Raw genomic sequence first — 18308 nt, forward strand, 5'->3', positions numbered from 1 at the left:
ATATATTATAAATTTTAATTGACATAAAAAGACCTAAAACCATATGCATATACATATTGACATTGTATGTACTATTATAACGTATATTCGGTACACTTATTTCAGCTAGCCACCAATGATCGATTATTAGAATATCCCGCTTATAGGAATATTTTTGCTTGGCACGAAGGCTATTCTAATAAGCGGGTTCGACTGTATAGCAAAACGTGTTTTAAAAATTAGTTTTAAATGTTTTTATTGTTTTTTGTATAAAATTATCATCCATTGAAAAAAGTGCGTAATTTTTTCTATATAACCATTTTTTAATTTATAACAATTTTAAGTACATTTTCAAGAAAGTCGTCTGTTAGACGATTCCACCTTGAGAACGTAGTTTTTCACGATATTGAAAAGAATTTAAAAAATCGCTTTTTGCTTAAATGTGAATAAAAAACAATGACGCAGTAAAAAGTGTGATTCCCACGAGTTGATTCGTCTTTTTTTTGACCAGCTCCAGGTACTCCATTTAAAAAATTGCAGCCAGCAATTTTTCAATTTTTTTGCTTTGTTTCTTGGTGTACCTAATACTGGATTCATTTCAGATAAACTGTAATAATATATTAAATCGTCTACGCCACTGCTAGTCTTTTCTTTTCGATAAGATGTAAACTATTTAAGAAGAAACTCAATGTTCGAAGGCAACAGTTCATTATGAGTCGTTTAATATTTCAGTCGTTGTTGGTTATCTTCGTGTTGTTCCAAATAATTTCGGCGCAACCCTACCTTTCCCAATATTTGAAAAGAGCAGCAAATGATGTAGGCGAAAATCATGGTTTGGATAAGCGACAATCAAATATAATAATAGGAGATATTCGTCCTTTACTCAAAGCAGTAGACAAGCGAGATGCCAATATTAGACTAGAAGGAAGACGTGTGGTCAAGAGAAGTCCGTTGGTCCTCTATAGTAGTTTTCCAGTAGTTGATGGTCTCATTAATGGGCTGCAACACTAAAAATTGCAAGTATATTATTTATACTTATTTTTATATTTACTATTTTTACTAGGAATAACCCACGAGAGTTTAACCAATTTTAATTTTTAATACGTTTATTTTGACGCTTAGCATTCAATTTCGGAATCTTTCATAAATTTTACTATTTCTTATAATTATGCGCCGTTTATTTTATTATTTTTGGCCTTTATTTTTTAGAGGTACTTTATTATTTTAAGACCTATTTCTTTTCTTATTTAAACTGAGGTGCAAAATTAATAGGGCACTTTAAAAATGGGTCATTTTTTATGTCCCGAATTTCCTAAACGTCCAGAATTTCCTACACCTGTTTCGGTAATCTTTCATAAAATTCACTATTTCTTATAAGTATGCGCCATTTATTTTATTATTTTATGGCCTTTATTTTTTAGAGGTACTTTATGATTCTAGAGCTATTTCTTTTCTTATTTAAACTGGGGTGCAAAATTAACCAGGCACGTTAAAAATGCGTCATTTTTTATGTCCCGAATTTCCTAAACCTGTTGTCCGATTTAAGTGATTTCTTAATATCTTATAGCCTTATTCTTTAGCAATATCACGTTAAGAATATTGGGCTAAATAGGTAAATTTTCATTTTATACCGTGTGTACCAACCAACGAAATTGTGTTTTTTTCTCAAACTTCGCATCACCCTGTGGAATATTCTAGTATTTATAAAATACTCAAATTAAAACCCAACTATAATAGCCTCGTGTTTTTTTAACATTCTTTTTTTTACTAATTCACTTATGTTGGACCATAAAAAAGTTCGGTACTTTAACAATTAGCCATGTTTTTCATCAATACAGGGCTTTTTAAAATAAGTATGGCAAATTTCAAGAGATTGAAGTGTGCCATACATGAAAAAATAGTGACAGTTCGCTTTAAAAACCTATATCCGCAGATGCTTCGTTTCCGGGATAGAGGGTGTTGAAATTTTTTTTTTTCAAGCTGACGAATTATTTATCGCTTTAAAACCGGTTGAGATATGAAAAAGGAATTTGGTGGGTTTTAAGACGTAGTTATTGTACAGTTTTTGATATACAATTAGAAATTTAATATTCACCATTGGTGTGCATACGGGTAATATGAGCCGTCACATTATCCGTATGCGCGCCAATGGGGAATATTAATTTCTTAATTGTACGTCAAAAACTACGTCTTAAAACCCGCCAAATTTGATTTGCATATCTTAACCGGTTTTAAAGCAATAAATAAATTTTTGTTCTATTTTCTTTTAAGACGTTTTCGTACTAGTATTTTCAGTCTACTATTGAATTCAGGTTCATTTCTTCAGTATTTCTATGTAGTTCTGAAGCTATTTTCTTGTGGCATTTTTATAATCAAGTATATTCAAATGGGAAATAAGCCACAATTTTACCTAAAAATTATTTTATTAACGTTTCGACGCCCAAGTCAGGTGTCGTTGTCAAAATACAAAATAATACTAAATAAACAAAAATGTTGTTGCTTAGTAAAAAATTCTTCTAATAATTTATTTAATCTGACTCATTTATATCGGCAATTCAGACACGTATTATACATTTTAAAGTAGACGACTTTAAAATGATATTGCCAATATTGATGAGTTGCGTTCCTGGGACGACTTTACTAAAAGATAGTTCATTCGATTACATGAAATCAATCCCAACTCAAGAATATCCGCCACAAAAAATCATAGCATGTGATCTGTCTTTAAAAAGACAACCAAATGCAACGGTGGCACTGAAATTCTCGCGTTAGAGATTCCATAGTAAATCACGAGGGAAAACCAGGAAAAACCTCGTGATACTATCCCGAGATCGCAAATATTTGGGTTTACATTTAGTTTACTCTCAAAACCAATACCAAATTCTGACTTGATATTTTAAATTTTAAATAATACTAAAATACTAAATATGTACTAACTCGATATGTTACTGATTTACTAATTGTGGTATTTTCTTTCTATTGACTTCCTCCTTTAATATGGGTAACCACATTCTACTGCATTCTACCGAGGAATTTGCGACACAATTGGTTTCATTTAGCATAATTAGAGCCGCTTCTTTGATTTTTCTCTTTTTACTATCTGCTTCTTTTCGGACTATACTTGAATCTCTCCACTGAACTCTATGTTCATTATCCCATGCGTGTTGACATATTTGAGATCTATCAAATTCTCTGTTTTTTATATAAGACTGATGTTCATTTACTCTAACGTCTAATGGTCTTGACGTTTCACCTATATAAAATTTTAGAAGAAAAACAATTGTTAACATCTGTTTTATTAAAAAAATGATTATCCCATATCGTTTATAAATAAGGAATTGTCAAGATTGGATCGAATGGAACAGAACAACTTAGAACGGGATCCTACAACATTCAGAAGAAATAATACGAGGAAAATATCAATACCATATGTAAAAGGACTATCCGAGAAACTTAAAACAATAGGAAATAAATTCAACATATCAACAACATTCAAAACAACAAACACATTGAGATCTATTCTATCTAAAACTAAACCTAACAGTGAACAAGAAAGAAAAAAGAATTGTATTTATAAAATACCTTGTGAATGCGAACAATTTTATATAGGTGAAACGTCAAGACCATTAGACGTTAGAGTAAATGAACATCAGTCTTATATAAAAAACAGAGAATTTGATAGATCTCAAATATATCAACACGCATGGGATAATGAACATAGAGTTCAGTGGAGAGATTCAAGTATAGTCCTAAAAGAAGCAGATAGTAAAAAGAGAAAAATCAAAGAAGCGGCTCTAATTATGCTAAATGAAACCAATTGTGTCGCAAATTCCTCGGTAGAATGCAGTAGGATGTGGTTACCCATATTAAAGGAGGAAGTCAATAGAAAGAAAATACCACAATTAGTAAATCAGTAACATATCGAGTTAGTACATATTTAGTATTTTAGTATTATTTAAAATTTAAAATATCAAGTCAGAATTTGGTATTGGTTTTGAGAGTAAACTAAATGTAAACCCAAATACTTGCGATATCGGGATAGTATCACGAGGTTTTTCCTGGTTTTCCCTCGTGATTTACTATGGAATCTCTAACGCGAGAATTTCAGTGCCACCGTTGCATTTGGTTGTCTTTTTAAAGACAGATCACATGCTATGATTTTTTGTGGCGGATATTCTTGAGTTGGGATTGATTTCATGTAATCGAATGAACTATCTTTTAGTAAAGTCGTCCCAGGAACGCAACTCATCAATATTGGCAATATCATTTTAAAGTCGTCTACTTTAAAATGTATAATACGTGTCTGAATTACCGATATAAATGAGTCAGATTAAATAAATTATTAGAAGAATTTTTTACTAAGCCACAACATTTTTGTTTATTTAGTATTATTTTGTATTTTGACAACGACACCCGACTTGGGCGTCGAAACGTTAATAAAATCATTTTTAGGTAAAATTTTGGCTTATTTCCCATTTGAATATACTTGATTATTTCTATGTAGTTTTCACATTCCCCCGATCACCTTTATGCCTTTTATTTTCATCCTTGTGTTCCCTACTTCTAAGACGATTTGTTGACATCTTTCGTCAAAATACTTATTTTGAAGAGAATACTTATTTTTTACTCTTTTTATATATTTCCGTATACTTGTTTTCTTGCCGTTATTAGCCCGATCAGGGAACGCAAAATTTTACGAAAACCTCCAAAAAAATAGAGGAAGGATGAAAATTTGGGAATAGGAAGTTGAAATCGTCTATTATTATACATATAAGAAAAAGTTTACAATTCTACATTCCCTCCATTTTACAAAAATTGGAAAATACGGGGTGAAGCATTTTTCTCGGGGTGAAAAAATATACGTTCAAAATAAGTCCGGAATTGGATAAAATGACTGATTCTAAGTAACTTTTGTTCTATAGAGTTTTTTTTACTTTTCAAGTCAATACTTTTAAAGTTATATGCGAGTGAATGTGTTCATTTTTTCACAAAAAGTAAGTATTTTAGCGAAAAAAATATTCTTAGTAAAAATATAGCTTATAAAAATTGAAAAAAATGGTGTAAGCGTGAGGTCTGCAGACCCAGTAGAAGCAGAGTTGCAGCTAATGAAATGTAGGTTCTTTTTCGTCAAATTACAAATCGAATAATTCAATGTGAAATAACCAAAATCGGAGCACTTTTCAGGGAAAATTCATTAGAACTTTTTTAAAGTGTTTAAAAAAAGGTTTATTTTTGTTTTATAAAAAACTTCTAACAGTAAAGTAAGTGAGTTACGCTCAAAATAGTGTTGGTCCCTTTTATTTTTTTGGTAAAAAATGGCGAAAATCACCTCTTAATTAGCTTATCAAATAAAGTTAATCGTAACCGCTTTACAAGTTATTTTACTTATGTATTGTTTATATTATCTATAAGTTTCATTGGTTCATAGTGCTCAGTTTTGAAAAAAATTGGGTTTAAAATAAAACATTTTTTTTATTTGAAAAAAATCGTAATTGTTTATGGAATTAACTTAAAAATAATTAGGAATACCAAAAATCTCAAAGAGTAATAAAATGTACGTTTTGCTTTTCTGAATATTTTTGATTTTTTGTTTTCTTTTTAGACAAAAATTGGTTATGCTATGCCTGTTAAAAATTTGCCTAAACTCATGATAAGTTACTCGTTGAAGCTATTTTAACTACAGCTTCTTCAAAACGAAGCACTTTGAAACTATGAAACTCACAGATCATATAAATAATACATACACAAAGTAGCTGGTAAAGTGGTAATATTAAAATGTATATGTGATGCTAATTAGGGGGTGATTTTCGCGATTTTTTTACCAAAAAATAAAAGGGACCAACAATATTTTGAGCGTAATTCACTTACTTTTAATAGTAAAAGTTTTTTTTTTAAACAAAAACAAACCTTTTTTTAAAGACTTTAAAAAAGTTAGAATGAATTTTCCCCTAAAAGGGCTCAGTTTTTGGGTTATTTTACATTGAAATATTCGATTTGGAATTTGACGAAGAAGAACATACTTTTCATTAGCTGCAACTATGCTTCTGCTGAGTCTACAGACCTAAGATGTACACAATTTTTTCAATATTTTAGGGGCTATATTTTTGCTAAAAATATTTTTTCGCTAAAATACTTACTTTTTGAGTTATCTCCGAAAAACCGTCTAAAACATGTTTCATTTTATTAAACATGAATATATTCACTCGCAAATAACTCGAGAAATATTGACTTAGTGAAAAAATTCTATAGAAGAAAAGTTGTTTAGCATTAGTCATTTTATCCAATTCTGGTCTTATTTTGAATGTATTTTTTTCATCTTTGAGAGGGGGGTATATCCCCTCCATTTTACAAAAATGTAGAATTGTAAACTTTTCTTATATAATAAGAGACAATTATTTCATCTACCTATTCCCAAATTTTCATCTTTCCTTTATTTTTTTTGGGGTCAGATTTTTCTTTAATCGGGCTGTATAGACTATTCTATCCCCAATAGGTTTTTTCTTATCTATATTTTGTATACAATTTTCTTTTCATCTATAAATTGTCACACTCTTCATTTTGTACAAGTCTTTAGATTTGCGTACCATATATTTGGTTATCGTTCTCTCATTCTCTGTAATTTCGTGGCTAGTCTCATCTTGTTTATGAATTTCCAAAAGTCATTTCTCATCCTCTCCATATTATATATTTGATGGTTTTCGTTGAGGTTCCATTTTCCTTAGCTAATCTACTTTTGTATTTTCGTTTACCGTTGTCTTTTATAGTAGACCGGGAGATATTTACATAGGTAAAACGTGGGGCAAGGAGAGGATCATAATTTAAAAATATTTTCCAATATACAGGGCTACCCGTATTGACAGGGTGACACAAAATTATGTTATTTTTTTAAATGGAACAACCTATATATAATTTTAAGATTCCTAAGATAATTTTAAGACAATTTAACACAATTCACAAAATTCACATAATCCAAAAATGTTTCCTAAGGGAGCTAGAGCTCTTTGAAGATGGCGCCTTGTAATTAGATTTTTTTATCTCCAGAACGCTTCCATTTCGATAGACAAAAACTGGTCCGCCTTTTTATCTTCCAGAGATAAATCGATTTCATCAATTGCGAATCTCTAGTACCGGTCATAGAAGTCCGTTTTGGGTAGGGCAACGGTTATATTATCGCATAACTTTTTTGTCTTCTTTTGGGCATTTTTGACACTATATTTTAGATTGTGAAGTATTCTAGTACTAAACGGTACTCTTGATTTAAGTCGGTAGGATGCACCGTTTTCTAGAAAACACAAATTTAAAATTTTTCGTGTTTTGAATTTAAGAAAAATTTGAAAAAAACCGTGTATTTGCCGACTTAAAGCAAGAGTAACTTTTATTACTAGAATACCTCATAATTTAATATTCTACTGTCAAAAATGCTTAACAATTAAAGCAGGTTATGAGATTTCGTTGATCTACCCAAGACGGACGCCTATGACCAATACTAGAAATTGACAATTGATAAAATATTCATCTCTCGAAGAGAAATAAAGGTACCAGTTTTCGTTTTTCTAAATAGTTTTTTTTATTTTTTTTTTCAAATTCAAAAACCGAAAAATTTTTCAAATCGATTTTTCTAGAACACGGCCTATCCTACCGACTTAAAGCAAGAGTACCTTTTAGTACAAGAATACCCCATAGTTTAATAATCCAGTGTCAAAAATGCTTAAAAGTTAAACACAGAAAAGTTATACTATAAAATATCCGTTTCCCTACCCTAAACGGACGCCTACGACCGGTACTAAAAATTAACAAATGATGGAATCGATTTATCTCTGGAAGAAAAATAGGTCTACTAGTTTTCGTTTTTTCTTAATAGAAGGTTTCTGGAGCTATTTAAAAAAAACTAATTAGAATACGCCACCTTTAAAGAGCTCTAGCTTCCTTGGGAAGCATTTTCGGACTATGTGAATTGACTTAAATTTTCTTAAAATTATCTGAGGAATCTCCGGGCTTTGATTGTTATAAAAGTTTCTGGACACCCTATATAATCCTGTATAATAGGTACAATCCCTACTATAACCAATTATTTGTACAATTATTGATTTTCTTCCTATTACTTTTACTACGTTTACTTAGATACAAATATGATCTAATCGCTTAAAATAAATAGGTTACAGTTTGGTATTAGATTTGAAAGGTGTGTAAAAATCCGAGACATTATTCAGGAAAATAATATTTAATACCGTACGATTCTTTTCACGATATAAAAATTAATTTTTATGTATTAAATATCTTTGCGGTTATCCTGCCACGTTGTAAACGGTTTTAGATTAGTGTTTTTAAGCATACTTGACATGGCATCACTCAGAAATTTGTGGTGGTATGAATATGTTTGTATAACAACCTGCAATAATTTTGCTGACTTAAAATTTTATTTTTATATACGAAATAACTACACAACCAACGTTCCCTCTTTGTAAACAGCTTTATGTTAACATTCTTGAGATATTTCCAAAATGGCGTGACTCAGAAAATCGCGTAACTTTCCACGAATTTCCTTACACATTTTTAACTATGTGTAGTGAATAAGGTGTAACTAAACATCCTGCCATTTTGAATAATGTCTTCTTAAATTATTTATTTCATAATGCAATTTATTTTATGACTCAGAAAATCACGGAACCAGGGTGAAAATTTTCCACAGAATTTTCCAAGGGACAAGTGCAGTTAAACATTAGGAGACGTCATGCCAACATTTTTTTCGATCATTCTCAAATAATTACGTTTAATTTATTAAGTTGGCAGGACTCAGAAAATTATGAAAATTTCATTATTTTCAATACATGTTCAAATACCTATATACACTCTTAGTCCTTTTGCAACCCTCCTGCCCAAAAAATTTTCTTCATAAAATTGATAGTATCCTGTCATTCTATGGATATGGCAGGGCTCAGAAATTCATCGCAACTCCCCATTTTTTTCCTCATGGAAAATCTAATTTTCACAGGAAAATGTCACAGGAAACCCGTGGATTTTTCCATAAATTTTAAGTATTTTTTCTATCCTTCCAGTATTGCAAAGGGCAGCAGAAAATCGTGGTTGAAGTTCTGTTAATATCTCCCTGTTTATAGAGCTAATATATCCATATAAAATGGAATATTTCACATAAATTTTCGTAGAGATATTTTAATTGTTGGTGTTGGTCTTATTTTCTAATTGTCTATATCCGAGGCTTTGCTGAAACATTTTGGGATATTGTTTTTTTTTTACAAGTGATGAGCTGTTGACTGAAGGCTTCAATCCCAAACCTCATATCTTTTAATCAAGGTACTATTTCTACAGTCTTTAACGAACCCACGCCAAAAAATAAAGTAGCATCTTCAATTGTTCCCTAGATAGAACTTTGGTTTTTAAAAAAACGAAGGTTTTGACGATGTTTTGGCTAGCTCATACTTTTCATTCTCATGTCAAATTAGTTCTGCGCTTTCCAGATGTTTTAATCAGTGCCCTTCATCCTCTTTTTATTCCTATTTCTATACAGATGTACTATACTATCACACACACGGTGTATAAAATGTGCTTTATAATTTGAAATAATCTTTGACTATTGAACTATGGCTAAACCATATGTCATTGAGGCAACATATAGGCGAATAAATTTATTAAGTCTGTATTTTAATTATTTGTTGTAGATTTTAAGTACACCTTTTCATTTGTTTCAGGTTTATGGAAATTTCTGTAAATTTAGATAAACATATTATACAATAAAAATCCTGTTACTTTTTATATAAAAATATAAAAATATTTTGCTTATTTGCGACTATTATTTATTGTATTTCCCACATTATTGACCCGTGTTAAGCTGCCCCCAACTTGCAAAAATTAAAAGACAAATAGCACTGATTTATAGCTTTCACATATTCCGCACATCAAAAATTTTGAGCTCGTTACACTGAGCAGGAATTTAATATTTTAGTGGGGTGGGCGGTGGGGGCTGATCTTTGCGATAGAATTAGGAGCTATTTATGAGCTCTTGAAATGATATAGTTTCAATTTTTGAGCTCATCCCCTTCACCTCCAGACAACCCTTTAATTGATTTAACTTAGGAGAAACCTGCTGAAAAAAATTAAGGTATATCGTATCGGGGATATAATTCTTACAGCTTATTTATTCTAAGATTAAACTATTAAATCACGCGCATTTCGATTTTTGAGCTACAACCTCTTTCTCAAGAAAACCACCCCATCTTCCCGGCTTAAGAAAGAGTTGTACTTAAAATGCATTAAATTAATTATTTGGCGACTACATATCAATTAATAATTTATGAGCTCCCAAAATACACGCATTTAGATCATTAAATTGCAATTCCTTTTGTACAGTGCAGTCAGTTTCGATTTTTGAGCTCATCGCCTTCACCACCAGACAACCCTTTAATTGATTTAACTTAAGAGAAACATGCTGAAAAAAAATTAAAATATATCGGATCGCGGATATAATTCCTATAGTATATATTCTAAGAATAAACTCTTAAATCACGCGCATTTCGATTTTAAAGCTACAACCCCTTTCGCAAGAAAACCACCCCATCTTCCCGGCTTAAGAAGTAGTTGTACTTAAAATGCATTAAATTAATTATTTGGCGACTACATATCATGTAATAATTTATGAGCTCCCAAAATACGCGCATTTAGATCATTAAATTGCAATTCCTTTTGTATAGGGCAGTCACTGAAGGTAAAAATCAACTATTACCTTCAGTTTCGGTGAACCTTCATCGATTTTCACGAAAATTGGTGAGTGGTTATAGGGTACCTCAAGAAACAAAAGTAGCATGGTGCTACATTGCGCCTTTACCCGGAGGGTGGATACCGCGCATTCTCGGGGGTGAAAATTATTTTATTATAAATAAATCCACAAATCTATAAAAGGACAAAGCATAATTTGTTATATAAAGTTAATACTTTTTGAGATATTAAAGTTCAAAAATTTTAATTATTCGTGGAAACAATGCTTGTTTTAAAGCGGTTTTTCGTGAGTCACTGAAAAACTGTAGGTTTTTCCCACATAGCTAATAGTAGTTTAATTCGTACAGCTTATGTTCTAAGAATAAACTCTTAAATCACGCGCATTTCGATTATTAAGCTGCAACCCCCTCGCAAGAAAATTACCCAATCTTCTCGGTTTAATAGAGAATTGTACTTAATAGTTATTTATGATATAGGTGTTAAAAGTACACGTTTAAGGCACGCATGTAAAAGTTTGTAGAATGAGCGATAGCGAGTTCTGCAATTCAAATGAGTGCCTTAAAAATGTACTTTTTAACACGCATATCATACAATATTTTTTCTACAAACATAATTACAGGACAATATCTACAAAAGCTTTTACTTGAACTTGACTGACATTCCATTTTTATATTTTTTTGACATAACATCAAAATTGCCTATACGGTCAATACGAACTGCAGTCCCTTAAAAATATTTTTTCTACGAAAATGGAATGTCAGTCACGTTCAGGTAAAAGTTTTTGTAGCTTTGTGCTGTAATTTCGTTTGTAGAAAAAAATATTGTATGATATGCGTGTTAAAAAGTACATTTTTAAGACACTCATGTGCTTTCACATGCGTGTACTTTAAAAGTAACTATTAAAGCACTAGTGCCTTAAAGTAGCATTTTTAACGCTCGTATGGAGTGATAAAAATTTCATTTTTAACACGGTTGTAGAAAAAATGAATTTAACTAATTTGGCGACCACATACCGTTTAATAATTTATGGGCTCGCAAAATACACGAATTTCAATTATACTCTGGGCTAATTAGCAAAATTCATGGAAAAGTTATTTACCAGCAATTTTATTGCTGGAATCGAATTATAAGATCCTATATATTAATAATATAGGCATGCAAAGTCCGCAGATAGTGTGCTACTTTTTTTATAAACAAAATGGCGCCGACAAATCGTATTTTTTTCAATTATTGCTTTATAACTCCGAAGATTTTAACTTTACAACAAAAACACCCAAATAAAAATTCACCGCAATTAAATTCTGCATAGAGATATGTTTTTTCCGGTTTGATCCGACGAAAATTTTCCTCAGAAAATGCGGGTTTTCCCAACAAAATCTTTAATTTTCAAATAAAGTTTTAGGTAAGTAATTATTAATCAATAATTAAATAACTTAGTGACGTCAATGCTTTCTTAGTATAGATTGTAATTCCAGAAGCCGGTGAAAATTAAACGAATATTTTAGCAACAATTCAATTGTTACTTAACAATTTACGATCGCAATAATAACCAAAATAATCATGATACATTGATCAAACTTATAAATATTATAAAGATGAGATGCTTATTTAATATTTTATCGACAAAATATAAATTTTTCGTTTTTTTGCACAATCTTTAAATTTTAAATAAAAAATAGTTATAATACGCTGGTCTAATTAGTAAAGTACAAAGAAAAGTTATTTACCAGCAATTTTATTGCTGGAATCGAATATTATGATCCTATATATTAATAACATAGGTATGCAAAGTCCGCAGATAGTGTGCTATTTTTTTTATTAACAAAATGGCGCCCCAATTCGTGTTTTTTTTTCAATTATTGGTCTATAACTCCGAAGATTTTAACTTTACACCAAAAACACTCAAATAAAAATTCACCCCAATTTAATTCTACATAGAGGCATGTCTTTTCCAAATTGCGCCGACGAAAATTTTCCTCGGAAAATGCGGGTTTTCCCAACAAAATCTCTAATTTTCAAATAAATTTTTTGGGCAAGTAATTATTTATCAATAATTAAATAACTTGGTGAAATAAAACTTTCTTGGTATTGGGACCGTGCAAGTTCGGCAAAGCGACCTCTATTTCTACGCTCTGTACTTTTATTCGCACTTTTAATTATATTGGCCAATTATATTAGTCCTGGTTGCTGGATAATTGTCAAGACCATAGTCCAAAAAAATAATAAGAAGAAAAAAAATAAGATGCAGGTTATGTTTAGCAAACGTAAACAATTGTATGTAGTAAATAAAATCCGTTATTAAAATGCAGTACTGCATGCAAAATACAATTAATTAAATTTACCTTTATATAATAATTGCATATCATATCAATATTGTGGAGCAATATATAATTTTTCTGAGTCAATGACAGAAGGTATGAAATATACGTCAATTTGACAATTTCAATTGACAATATGAATTATTTAAGATAGTTGCAATATTTCTCCGCGACTCGCGCACGGTCGTTTCTCGTTTCCCTTTCCAAGTACTTGCACACCGCGAATAGATTATAACTGCACAAGCCGGTGAAAATTAAACGAATATTTTAGCAACAATTCAATTGTTAATTAACAATTTACAGTCGCAATAACAACCAAAATAATCATGAGACATTTATCAAATTTAGAAAGATTATAAAGATGTGATGCCTATTTAATATTTTGTCGACAAAATATAAATTTTTCATTTTTTTGCATAATCTTTAAATGTTTAAAAAAAATAGTTATTAACAAATTAACATTTCTCAGAAATTGTTTATTATATTATAATTTAAAAAAATATATTTAAAATGCGTATTTCAAAGGTCTTGAAAATGAATGCTTTAAAAATTTTTTCCAACCATTTGCAAAAAAGTTATGAAATAGCAAAGTAAACATACGATTATTCCGTTGTTTATAATTTGTTTTCATTGTTTCAAAGCTTAAAAGTGAGTCTATGGTACAAACTAATTACTCTCAAAAAATATCAAATATTAGTTCAATGGTTATAATATAATCAAAGATTAAAATTGTTTTTTTTTGTAATTTTTAGCGCGAAAGTAGGCTTGATACAGAGCCGGAGATAAAATGTTCACTCGAAGCGACTGACACGATTTGAACTCGCGCGAGTTGTGTATGTGGACGGGTTGCTACGGTACTGTATTATTCTACCTTCGCGCGTGTAAATTACAAAAAAATATATTTATAATCTTTAATTAAAATATAACCGTTAAACTAATAATCAATATTTTTTGTAAGTAATTAGCTTGTACTTTAAACTCACTTTTACGCTTTGAAAAAATTTAAAAAAATTATAAACAACGCAATAATCGTATGTTTAGTTTGTTGTTTCATAACTTTTTTGCAATTGGCTACAAAAAAATTCTAAAGCATTCACTTTAAAGATCTTTGAAATACGCATTTTACTTATTTTTTTAAAATTAGAATATAATAAAAACTTTCTGAGAAACGTTAATTTGTTTATAACTATTTTTTTTAACATTTAAAGATTAATCAAAAAAATTAAAAATTTATATTTTGTCGACAAAATATTAAATAGGCATCTCATCTTTATAAGATTTCAAAGTGTGATCAGTGCATTGGAATTATTTTGGTTATTATTGCGACCGTAAATTATTAATAAACAATTGAATTGTTGCTAAAATATTCGTTTAATTTTCACCGGCTTCTGAAACTATAATCTAAACCAAGAAAGCTTTTATGTCAACGAGTTATTTAATTATTGGTAGATAATTACTTATCTAAAACTTTATTTGAAATTTAATGATTTTGTTGGGAAAACCCGCATTTTCCGAGGAAAATTTTCGTCGGAGCAGATCAGGAAAAACATATCTTTATGCAGAACTTAATTTCGGTGAATTTTTATTTGGGTGTTTTTGGTGTAAATTTAAAATCTTTCGAGTTATAGAGCAAAAATTAAAAAAAACACGATTTTCGGGCGCCATTTTGTTTATAAAAAAAGTAGCACACTATCTGCGAACTTTGCATACCTATTGTTACGTTTTTAGGAAATATTACGCGAATTGACTTTTAATTATTATTAAATAAATAAACGACTTACTTGAAATTGTTTATTTATAACACTTACAATTAACACTTATTTAACAACAATATCTAATTTATTTTACACTTTCTAACATTTAATTTATTTACAAATACGACTTATCTACTTTAAAAATACATACATTTCAGCAACCCGATCAAACAATAAAACAATATATCGCGTCGAATATATTAACTGACTCCTAATTCTAAAAATGTCTGTTTATATAGTTACATACAATTTCTACTGAGTTCCAGAAACATCAAAAAAAGGTAAACATTAGTTGGAAAGCAATTGTTACGTTGAAATGGAATATACCAGAAAAGGATGGAACATCATAAATCAAATTAGGTAGACACGCTTCTCTCACCCGCAGACAGTTCGTCGCGACAGCTTCTGTTGTGGACAGAGCCGGCCTGGGACCGTGACATTGCCCCCTCCTCAAAAGATGGTTCCTCCTGGAACCTTGTCGGGACTGGAACTGGATGCTGGTATCTGCAACTGGACCCTCTTTTACAACTCCCAGTTGTATAAAAGTGACAGGGGACGGTCTTCGCTCCGCACCAGTAACTATGCGGATTGCAACAGACTAACACCCGGACCTCGGTGTCTTTAAAAATTTCTTCTACCATATTTCGGATAACTCTCCAGTCTAATTGGCGGCATTCTAACTTTGGCATGGCTAACTTTTGCACGTCGGACTCCAACACGTGCTCTCTCAATTGAATTAATGCATCCCATACATCTTGGTAGGTAGATTGGTCATGGACAGTGTCTTCTGTTACCAGATAGAATAGGTAACGTGATGCATCTTGGAGTTTCAATGCTTTGCCAGGAGCTGGCAGTTGGCATTGAAGTTCTGCAACTCGACCAAACTTCCTTCGGAAGGCGAATGCCAACCCTCGTGCGTCTTTGATACTGGCCGGGATGGTATGGGCCAGCGAATAGTCATCGGGAAGTGCGAGAAGATCTCGCTTTTCTTCAGTGGTAACACCATGTCTTGCTTTACCGGTACCTCCGTAGGCACCCATGAACTCTTCAAAGGTAAGGTCAGGTATTCCTCGAATTTGGTTGACTTCCACTTCTTCATCTACGTCGTGGTCTCCCTCGTACGGCGCCAACCGGTTATGGTGGACTATCATCGGCTTTCCCCTAGGAATCTTGCTTATTCGGTAGATAACGTCATTGATTTTCTTGACAATGAGGTACGGACCTTCCCAGAACTGCTGCAACTTGGGAGAACAACCTGTTCGCTTCTTTGGATTATAAAGCCAGACTTTGTCGTTCTCCTTGAAACATCCCCTCTCGGCTTGGGTATCGTATCGTTTCTTCATTCGGTCACTAGCGATCTGAAGATTAGAACGGACCAACTCATGTATATCGTCCATTCTTCTTCGTAATTCATTCACGTAATCCTCACCAGCAACATCTTCTCCAGGTCGACATCCAAACTCTAGATCACAGGGTAGACGCATCTCACGTCCAAATAGAACTTTTGTTGGTGTTTGCCCAGTTGATTCATTAACAGCAGATCTATAGGCCATTGCGAAGAACGGAAGGTACTGGTCCCAGTCTCGTTGATGATTGGACACTATCTTTGTCAAATACTTGCCGACTGTCCTATTCATACGCTCCACCATTCCATCCGATTGCGGGTGATAGGCCGTGGTTCTCGTCTTCTTCATGCCTAGTTTATCACAGATTCCTTGAAATAGATCGCTCTCAAAGTTCCTTCCTTGGTCACTATGGATCTCCAGAGGTACTCCAAATCGGCTGATGCAGTCTTTGATTAACACATCTGCAATAGTGGCGGCCTTCTGGTCTGGAATTGCGTAGATCTCCACCCACTTCGTGAAGTAATCCATTATCACCAACATGTATTTGCATCCATTGTCACTTTCTGGAAATGGCCCGGCAATATCCAAAGCTATTCTTTCAAACGGACTTCCAACATTGTACTGTCTCATAGGAGCCTTTCTTTTCCGGTAGGGCCCGTTACTTGTAGCACAGGTAGTACATTTCTTACACCAGTCCTTCACATCGTCGGAACTATTCATCCAATAAAATCGTTCCCGAATTCTCTGAAGGGTCTTCTTTACACCAAAATGCCCTCCTGATGGACTGTCGTGTAACTGACGAAGTACTTCGGCTACTCTGCTCTTTGGAATCACCAACTGTGTTCTCCTCACCGAACCATCATCATTTTCTATTACTCGTTTAAGCAAGCTGTCTTCCAAGATAAATGAGTCCCACTGGGCCCAATACGTCTTAACTACTGAGCCTAGGCTTGATATTTCTTGCCAAGATGGTCGACGATTTTCTTCTTTCCATTTTCGAATCTTCTGTAAAACTGGATCTTTTTCTTGTTCTTCCTTGATCTTGGTAGGCGTCCACTCGTCGTTGACCACTGTTGTTCTTAGTACTGCTGCTTCCTTCGACTCTGTTTTGTTGCAATGGGAACATTCTGCTGGACACGGTCTTCTAGATAGAGAATCAGCGTTTCTGTGGCTAACTCCGGCCCGATGCTCGATCTTGAAATCATATTCTTGAAGTCGTTCAATCCATCTGGCTATCTGACCCTCTGGATTCTTAAACTGCATTAACCATTTAAGGGCGGCATTGTCGGTTCGGATTAGAAACTTCCTTCCGTAGAGGTATTGATAGAAGTGTTCCACTGATTTTACTACTGCTAGAAGTTCTCTTCTAGTGACGCAATAATTTCGTTCAGGTTTTGAAAGCACTTTACTAAAATATCCAAGGACTCGTTCCTGTCCTCCTTGGATCTGCGACAGCACTCCTCCAATTCCCACATTGCTTGCATCCGTATCTAAGATGAACTCTCCTTCTGGCAGTGGATACCCTAATATTGGCGCTGTAATTAAATGCCTCTTCAAAGTTTCAAAGGCCGTTTGGCAGTCTCCATCCCAGCAATAATCCCTTGCTTCCTCTGTAAGTCGCGTTAATGGCTTAGCGATATCTGCAAACTTCTTAATGAATCTCCGGTAGTAAGTACATAGTCCCAGAAAACTTCTCACTTGATGTTTATCAGTTGGTTCCGGCCATTCCTTAATGGAATCGATTTTTCCTTTATCCACGGCCACTCCTTCTTTGCTGACTATATGATCTAAATAATTGACTTTACTTTGAAATAACTGGCATTTCTTGGGATTTAACATTAACTGGGCAGCTTTAAGTCGATTAAAGACGTCTTCTAAATTCTTCAGGTGGTCTTCAAACGTCTCCCCCTAAACGATTATGTCGTCTAAATACACCAGGCACGTCTTCCAAGATAACCCTCTCAACACATTTTCCATAAGCCTCTCAAATGTCGCAGGAGCGTTACAGAGTCCAAACGGCATAACGTTGAATTCCCATAATCCAGATCCTGTCGTAAAGGCCGTCTTCTCTTTGTCCACTGGATCCATTTCTACCTGCCAATATCCAGACTTCAAGTCCAACGTAGAAAACAATTTACTTCCAGCCAATGTGTCCAACGTGTCGTCGATCCGAGGCAGAG

The 18308-nt window shown here is 32.7% G+C and overlaps 1 long non-coding RNA gene across 1 annotated transcript; it reads left to right on the forward strand.

The window, feature by feature from the left end:
• Positions 1-680: 680 nt before the first annotated feature.
• Positions 681-9777, forward strand: LOC114331689 (uncharacterized). Its single transcript, XR_003652694.2, has 2 exons — positions 681-999; positions 9687-9777. It is a non-coding gene; the product is annotated as an uncharacterized LOC114331689 (long non-coding RNA).
• The last annotated feature ends 8531 nt before the right edge of the window (positions 9778-18308 follow it).

Source organism: Diabrotica virgifera, chromosome 4 (genome assembly GCF_917563875.1).
Source record: "Diabrotica virgifera virgifera chromosome 4, PGI_DIABVI_V3a".
Taxonomy (NCBI): Eukaryota; Metazoa; Arthropoda; class Insecta; order Coleoptera; family Chrysomelidae; genus Diabrotica; species Diabrotica virgifera.